Source organism: Anguilla anguilla, chromosome 10 (genome assembly GCF_013347855.1).
Source record: "Anguilla anguilla isolate fAngAng1 chromosome 10, fAngAng1.pri, whole genome shotgun sequence".
NCBI classification, from domain to species: domain Eukaryota; kingdom Metazoa; phylum Chordata; class Actinopteri; order Anguilliformes; family Anguillidae; genus Anguilla; species Anguilla anguilla.
In genome coordinates, this window is record NC_049210.1 from 18,753,858 (window position 1) to 18,759,971 (window position 6,114).

At 43.1% G+C, this 6,114-nt stretch overlaps 1 protein-coding gene across 7 annotated transcripts in view; it reads right to left on the bottom strand.

Annotated features, from left to right (window-relative positions):
• The window catches only part of gapvd1 (GTPase activating protein and VPS9 domains 1), a 62,620-nt gene extending 60,058 nt beyond the window's left edge, over nt 1-2,562 (bottom strand). For 6 of the 7 annotated variants that reach the window (XM_035436008.1, XM_035436007.1, XM_035436006.1 and 3 more), the window contains exon 1: nt 2,398-2,562. The gene's annotated coding sequence lies outside the window, so the exon portion shown is untranslated. Of the gene's footprint in view, nt 1-2,393 lie in introns of all 7 variants that reach the window. The other variant, XM_035436002.1, reaches the window with a different exon arrangement.
• Nucleotides 2,563-6,114: the final 3,552 nt, after the last annotated feature.

Below are 6,114 nucleotides of genomic sequence, written 5' to 3' on the forward strand. Positions count from 1 at the left end.
ACCATGCCAGGGAGAGAAGTACAGTAGTTCTAAAGTTGGTTGGGTTTCTAATTTTATCAATGAGAGATTAGCTGTTCTGTGACAGCTTGCCGTGGCCCTGTCCTCACAGTGCAGAGCACAAGATGAGCTCCTACGAGCAATGACCTCTCAAGGTTCAGCATATTGATATGAGTGACTGGTCTTCTTGTTGTTCCTCTGAGCCCGCAACCCCCCCCCCTCCCTCCCCACAAGACGCAATGACTATGACTGTGGGCTCGTGCCTCTTATAATCCCTGAGACGTGGCAGGGACTCAAAATCAGATTTTCATCTTTTCGGTTTGTCAGAGAAAGCATAGGGGAGAAACAGGTGATAACAGGGGGCTGCTCCCCTGCCCATGCTAGCCTAGCAGCTGTCTGGAAAGAGAACAACAAGCGTGGCGTGGGATTTGGCAGGCTTTGCCGAGAGAGAGGACACCGGGGTATGTAAGCCAAAAGACTCCAGCTGACCTTCCCCAGCACCCCCTCTTTGTAGCTCCCAAAACAAACACCCCCCCCCCCACCACCACCCCATCACCCAGGCCCAATTTTCAGTATGTTGGCATCAGCACCAGCCTGCCCCCACATCACCCTTGGACAGCCAAGAAGCCTGAGCTGTTGGTACTCTGTATGCAAGACACGGCAACTCCAGATCTACCACCGGGATTGTTCTGTTCACACCCACCCCTGTGTCGGATGGCTATGACAGCTATCAACAAAAGTGCATATACCCATAAATCATTCTGAGATAATTTGAATGTGCCTGTGTTTGTGTGAGTTTTAGGGTGGGTGTGGGCGGGGTGTCGGAGCAGGGTGGAATTACTACAAAGAGCGTTCATGTTAAATGCGAGCGTAAATCACAAAATATGTGTTTATACTTGTGTCCTGAGATAGTTTGCAGTCTCTAAAGTCTTACTGCTGTGCACATCAGCAGCCTAGGCGATATAGCGAATTCTAGTTACAGAACACAAATCACCCATAACGTCAAACCACCACGTTTCAGCAAAATATTATTGACAATAGGACGCCACAGAAAGCCAACGTCCACGTCTGTAAGCAATTAATTTACAAAGTTAGCATGCACGTGTTGCCTTGAAATAACTGATCGCAGAAGTATCGTTTTAACTATACTAGGGTCACTTGTCGTAAGCCAGTGCTCTTTTCACTTTGTGCGGTACAGCCAGCAACAATCAAACTTCATGGAATGGCTAACGAACGACCACTCCCATTCTCAGGTGCATCAGACACAGGTTTTTAGTCCAACTACCGTTGGATAGCTACCAGCCAAATAATGAATAACATTTACTTTAACGTGTTAACATCACGCAAAAAATGTTAAATAAACTAGTTGGCAAAAAAACATGAAAAGATAAACTGAAGGGCTAGTGTCAGTGCTTCGACAAGGCTGTCAGGTTTGTCATGCTATTCACTTAAGCTAGCTAAGGACGGTTAACAACATAACTTAGCGTCGCTCTAGCTGTAAGTGGCATTTTGCTAGCTAGCTATAGGCAGCAAGCTATTGGTCTAAACATCCCTCCTTTCTAATACTAAAAACTGACATTCACCAAAAGCAGGGAATTTGTGGGGGACTGAACGACTAACGTTATGATATTATTTTGTGGGTATGAAGCAGTGATAGTGACCATCACAATCCCGGGTTGCGCAAACATTAACTTTACTTTAGACTAGCTAGGTTTGCTGAATCGGGAATGCGACACAACCCAAATATGACAGACTTGCCAGCTAAACCAGTGAAACAACATGCAGCTAGCGAGCTAACCAACTAATGTTACCATACCCTAACTGTAATCTGACAAGTTAGCTAGCCGTTTTCAATGGTTAAAATCGCAGCTAATGTTAACCATTTCTGGCAATTGTGCTTGCTTGGATTTGTCATAACGAGCTAGCTAGATAGTTTAAATCAATCTAGCTAGCTAGTACCTAGGTCGTTACCCCAACACTGCAATCCGTAGCTGAACACAGCAGCGCAATAGATAACTACCAAAACGAAATGTTAAACTGAAAATGGCAACCAAAACTAACTCTATTCCAAAATAATCAACGACAAGTAACTCCAAAAATCACAGCTAGCGAACGATATCTTCACTAACGTAACGTTAGTCAACAACTTCAGTGTCACAAACACGCTGAGTGAACATTTCACTGTAACAATCACTACTGGGCTAGGCCTATCTAGCTAGCTTGTTAGCTTACTCGCTGCTAGTGCTACACATACCATATGACAGCGATCCTGACCAACAGCTAGCTTGCATCGCAAACGTGCACATTACCATTAGCTAGAAAGCTAGCCAATATAGCTACAGCAAAGTAACGTTGAACCACACCGAGATGCCGTCAATGATCAGTTAAATACCTACTTACTGAATACACGTCCGAAATGGGTCTGCTTGGCTGCGTTTTGTTGTTCGTGTTTATATTATAGCTCGCGAGCTAGCTAAGTGAGTATTTTCACAGCTTTTCCCACCAGTCTTGTTAGCGAGCTAGCTACCTCCCTTTTGCAAACCTATCCCGTCCCAGCAACGCTAGCTGTCATTACTATGGGACTTGCGCTATCCGCATGCGCACTGATGAAAAAAGGTTTAATAACATGTGGGATTTGTAGTTTTTAGTACCACATATTTATTTGATGAACAATTCATTCGGTATGGGATAATAATTATAATCTGTAAGCACACATTTTATTATAGACTATTATAAAATATAATTGGTACAAGTCAATCTCACACATGACAACTGAATCACCCTCTTCCGCATTGGTTCAATGGTTTTTGAAATTATTTTGTGGTTGTTATTAATTATTATTATTATTATTAGTAGTAGTAGTAGTAGTAGTAGTAGTAGTATTGTGGCTGTTGTTGTTATGTTATAATGAAAGAAAGACAGAACAAAGTAATAACAAGAATACCCAGAGTTGGATGTTTTAACTGAAGAATTGAAACTCACACAGGTGACAATATCAGTGTCAGTTAGTCATTAACCCACGTCCTGTAGCAGAGCAGTAAACATATCCACAGATGTGAACAAGGTAAGTGGATTGTCATCTTCTTGTAAAGTCTGTGCAGAATGTAACCAGCAGATGGCGATGGCAGTATATGGATTAGAAATTCCCTTTTGAATTTCGTCTTCTATGTGAATGCATGGTGTTTCTGCTATTCAGTTGGCATTCAGCAAGATTTGGCTTCTCATTGTCACATTATGCAGGGGTAGCAAAAATATCAAATGTAGTAAAAGCTCCCACTTCAAGGTGAACTCACTATTCTTTGTTTTATTTTTAACAAGCATTTTGCTTGTCAGGTGACTGTAAAATACTGTGTTAATTCCATGAATAATGTCTAAAATATGAGATGTGAATTTTTGCAGAACTGCCTTCTGATAGCATCAGGAAAAATGATATATTTAAGATTCAGTTTTAGAAATAAATAAACAAAAATGAGCAAGTTCACTAATGAATTGAATGAATTGTGTATCAACAAGCATGCAGTGTATTAACCATTTAAATCATGGTCAATAAATCATTGTGGCATTTCACACTTGTACCCACCCACATGCTCAGGTGTCTTTGAGCCATTCTTATCCAAGCAACTGATGAACATTCACTCATACTGAGAGTCCAATGCTTTTGGAGTGGTTGCTGCAGTATGAGATGCAACTTCTCTGGCACACCATTAGATGAAACCTTTAAGGCAATTAAAAAGGTAGGGGGGTTTCAGTCTTGCCATTCATTGAGAGCTAATCATTACGCAGCATGTGCTAATTCATCAGTTTGACACGGTGCTGCCCACAGAAAGACATAAAAATAAATGAGGTCATTTCACTGCACAGATGTGACCATCTCGATTGTCAGAAGATCACAGTATGATCGCTTCCCCGTGTCCCATTATTTTAATAGTGCTTGTTTTGTATGGGCATAGGTACCTGAGCATGGTGAGAAGTGAGTCAGAAGGTCTGAATGGTTGATGCTTATAAATGAGTTTGTGCTGCGTGATCAGTAAGAATGAATCAATACCCTCTCTGATTTTGCACCTACACACAACTTGATCTCATGTACAGGAAGTGATTCTGCTCTCCCCTGAAAACAGGGAGACCTGCTCCTACCAGTCCTCCAGTTTCCCTGTGAGGGAAGATGAGATCAGATGAAGAAGAATTTTTTTCAAAGCCGCTGTAGCTTTCCTGCTCATTACAGCCACTGATGCCACAGCAGAACGTTTTGCTTGAACATGGCTATTGTGTGATACTGTTATATTGTTGGTTTGGATTTTTTTTTAAATATTGAAAAATAAATTCCATGTTACATGCTACTGAAGTAATTAATACTTTACCATGTGTCATTGATAATTAATGGCATATTGGCAACAGCCTTCTGTGGCTTGTTGTGGATACACTAAAGGCTCAGGCGACAATATGCCACATTTCTGATATAACATGAACTTGAATTGCACACCACCACATAATCAATCAAACAATCAACACTATATAAACAATTGTGTTTATATAGTGTTTTTATCATAATATACCTCAGTCTAAACCCAGACAAAGCAAATTAAAGGTTGCAAGGAATCCCCCTGGGTGACATTGTAGGAAGAACCCTGGGGAGGAACCAGACTCAGTCAGGGGAGCCCATCATCCTCTGGCCAGCTGAGGGTCTGGGTTCATGGGGACAAAGTGGTAGTGAATTTTCAGTCGGTCTAATCAGTTCAGGGCTGGTGATATTTTGTTTTAATTTTTTTAAGAATGTGATTAGTCAATTTCAAATGATATGCTTTGAAATTTGCCATTCACAATTTCCTGTTGTTAAACCTTACATTTAAGGGCGAGTATTTGAGGATTTGAGGGGTTTGACCTAGTGCAGATGTTATTAGCCCAGAAAATGCATTGTGTGTGTGTGGGGGGTGGGGGGCCAAGCTTCTTGTGTCGGCTGGTGCAGTAAGCACTGCCAGCTGGGAAGAGACCGAACTTGGTCACAGTGCTCTAGTTAATCTCAGGGGCATGCCTGTGACAGCTGTGAATTATGCATTTAACCAAATAGAGGAGTAAGATCGACCGTGCGGTCCCCTTGCTGGGGTCATCTTGCGGTCCCCCTCAGCGGCTTGTGGGAGAGGAGGGGGGTAAATATGTACACAGAGCACAGAAAGCTGTATGGGCCAGGACACAATCAAGGTTTTAGGAGTTTTCCCCTCTCATCGCTGTCTGTCACTGAGCATTGAAGATTTCCATAGCTGACCAATGGCTGTCAATGACCTGAAATGACAATGTGAAAAATAAAAATAACTCAATGCAATATAATATAGTTTAAATTGCACTAGTGTCGTTGGATTTTCTAAAACAATGTAATGGAGTTAAAAAAAAAAAATTATACTGGCACAGTTTAAGGCTGCAGCACAAAATTTACAACAAAAATAATCATAGTTAAATTAGATATAACATGGCATGCTGCATATCCCTTGTCCTGCTTTCCCAGATTGGGTGCATTATGGGTCTGAATGCAGCAATGACCCAGACATGGGCCTTACCACAGCACATACTGTGTAGGTTGAGACACTGATCCGTCTCCTGTTCCCCCTGCCTAAGCTTGATTATTTAACCGCTCTATATAATTGACATTGAACTGCAAGAGACAAAGAAGCCCCCCCTGGAGAGTTAATGTGAGCCACAGTCGCACACAGCCGCACAAGTTCCAAAGCGACCGTCCCCCCATGATGCCGCGCGCCTCTGGAATTTAAAGGGAGGGGCGAAAGGCTCTGCTGTTCACAGGAGCCCACGTGACCAGCGCCAGCCCGCATTGGGCATCTCCGCCCACCTGGAAGCGAAGCGCGAGCGGGTTCCCTCCGCGGCGACAGGGGGCTCCCGCTGCGAGGGAATAACGGGGGCATTGTGGCCGTGTCGGCGGCTGACCCGTCGCCTCGCCGCGTAAACAACCCTGCCCCCCCGTTTGTCTCTCCTTTTTCTGTCTGATGTGTGGCAGCACCACCAAACAACCTGAAAGGCCCCCTTTCGTCAAATGGACAAATTACCCAGGAATTACCCGTCAAGTCGAAAAAGGACTCGCAGCGAGGTTCAAAGTCACAATGCACTTAGCTG